Source organism: Phalaenopsis equestris, unplaced genomic scaffold, assembly GCF_001263595.1.
Source record: "Phalaenopsis equestris unplaced genomic scaffold, ASM126359v1 Scaffold203328, whole genome shotgun sequence".
Taxonomy (NCBI): Eukaryota; Viridiplantae; Streptophyta; class Magnoliopsida; order Asparagales; family Orchidaceae; genus Phalaenopsis; species Phalaenopsis equestris.
In genome coordinates this window covers 12,613-15,417 of record NW_018222960.1, presented here as the reverse complement: position 1 = coordinate 15,417, position 2,805 = coordinate 12,613, and positions in this window count along the sequence as shown.

Below are 2,805 nucleotides of genomic sequence, written 5' to 3'. Positions count from 1 at the left end.
TGGGCAATTTGGGTATTTTGAAATGGTTTGAAGTGATTTTTGAACAAATTTTAGTATTTTGGGTGAAATTGGGATTTTTGGTCAAATTTGAGATTTGAGGGTGTTTAGGTAATTTGGGTAGGTTTTGGGGTAAAAAGGTCAAATTGGAATCTTTGGTAGAATTGGGGTGCCAACCACCCTACATGAGCTATAGACTAATAAAATACCCATTTGGGTCCTCTATATACTGGTTTGAGATAAACCTTAGCCTAGGGCGAGTGGGTCTAGAGGACCATCTACATGAGTCTCCCAAATGATCAAGAGATCAAAGTCAACAAATTAAGGTTTAGGGTTGTGAATGGATATAGATGATAGCGAGTGTAGTAAGTGAAGTAGCTCCAGACCAACACCCAGAGTCAACCCTAAGGTCAAAAAGTCTTATGGAAACTCCTCTTGAAAGCCCCCATACTTACGCCACCTACTAAGTGCTAGAGATTAGGACCAATTTGTGGAACTTCAAGTTGAGCAAAAAAGAGTTTAGAAATTCTAAATGTAAGGGTTCCTTTTCTAGTTTTCTAAGAATAGTCAACAAGAAAGTCCTATGACTGGACCTTAGACAACTAATGAAGGACAACTAAACCTCAACCAAAAGTAAGGTCAACACTTAGATCTTTCTGACAAAGAAGAAACACAGGGAGATTCGACAATGATATCTCAAGAAGAGGAAATTAAAGGAGTGAACTTGAAGAGTGGGAGAGTATTACCCTTGAGGTTAGCTCCAATGAATAAGGAAAGCAAATAGTAACTCGACAAGAACTACCTTGACCTCCATCAACGGATGAAATACATAACCAAGTAAAGATTGGAGGATTATACAAAGTGAATTATAAAGTGCTAGCTCATCTTAAGAAGTTGTAGTTCAGATTAAGCATCTATGATGCTCTAATCCTGTCAAAGGAGATGAGACAGTCTCTAGTTACGGCCTTGCTTGACTAAGAGATTTGTTTAGCCCAGTTGGCCGGCACATCCTTGGATGAAGTTTGCTCGTTGAAAGAACAATCTTAGGTAACCTTCACAGATGAAGACCTGCTGCTCGGTACCGTCGACCGTAATAGTCCACTCTATATCTCCGTTAACATCGACAGATTCGTGTTACCTAGAGTTTTGGTAGATCCTAGAGCATCCCTCAACTTGATGAGTCTACGAACATTAGTTTATTTTGGCATTGAAGCTCAGGAGCTTGTGACCGATAAAGTGATGCTAAGAGGATTCAATCAAAAAGGAGAGAGAGACCTTGGATTAATCACATTATATATGATGGTTGAAGAACTAGTAACAACCATTAAATTCCATACTATCAATGCCTAAACCTCTTTTAATGCTCTACTTGGTCGACCATGGATTTACGAACACAACATGGTTCCGTCGTCTCTACAATAGTGCATTAAGTATTACAAGGAAGGACAAGAAAATTACATCAAGGGAGATTTACAACCGTTTTAAGTTCATGAAATTTGCATTTATGAAGATGCCACCTATTACGCGCCTCCAATGAAAACTATCTTCTCTCATGAAATTGTAACAAATACAAGCAAATATTCAGATGAAATACAATGGCAAGGCCATTCAACTCCTCTTCAGCGATCTTCAACCACCCTTTTGCAAAGAGTTGGTGAGGGTTGTTTTAGTTCACGCACTGATCCCAATTTAATGCTTATGCATAGTATAATAATAGTTCTGATGGTATTTTTCACTTATGTTTCCTTATTTTGCAAGAAAACCGAAAACTTGATCCTAAAGAAAAATAAGAATTTAACTTTTTATTTTACATATATTTATATTGGGATACGACATAAGTATATGTATCGTTTTCAAGTAATATAGGACTTTTTAATTAAGACTTGAATATCGAACCCACAGGGAAGATTATGCAATATGCACTTTTTAGAAAGTTTTTCTATTTTAAAGAAGATAATTACTTAAACTACAAATGATTTTTGAAAGAATTTAAAATTTAAATATTTTTGATATTTAAACGAAACAGTAACAACTTAAAAGATAACTAAAGTTTTTGTAGAATAAAAGTACTTAAAATGAAAATATTTTTCTTCTTATTATGAATCAGTAATAAGCATAGGAATTCTGTTGTGGAAGTATACAAACTGTGTCGTGCCAAATAGGAGCAATAATATTCTTTACCCTTACTAGAGATGCTATAAAGAACATTGGCTAATTTAAAGTTTGAATAGTTCTGAAGACCGGCTATGCAGGGAAGATACTAGCTCTCACTCTAGAGTTCCCTCGTTTCCCTCCAACTGTGGCCTAAACATTCTCATATTAGAGCCTAAAATAATAAACCAAGTTGGGGGTTTTAACCTATCACTTTAAAGTCCTCTAACTCTACACCCATCAATGAATATTTTCCTCTTTATTTGCACTCAATCATATGAACTATATTCTCATTCATATAACCTGATGTGATTCTTTTCAATTGTTGGCTAAGACAATACCAACCCGGTTCTTACATGTTCTCACAACAAATTTTAACATTTGGATTGGCCAAATCAAGAAGTAAATGAAGTTCATGGATTTAAATCATCACAACTTCTTCCAACATTAAAGATCAATACTCTCCACAACTTCCATCCAAAACTTAATTACTTATCATTTTAAAAAGAAAGATAAAGAAAACTACTCAGAATCCATGGAGAAAATAAAACCACACTTTTACATTAAGGAAGAAATCATTGTCAAACCAACAACAAGTCTCAATTAAAACCAAAAGTAGTCTCAAAACAAAAAGATAAAAACTTATCTCAAGTCCTC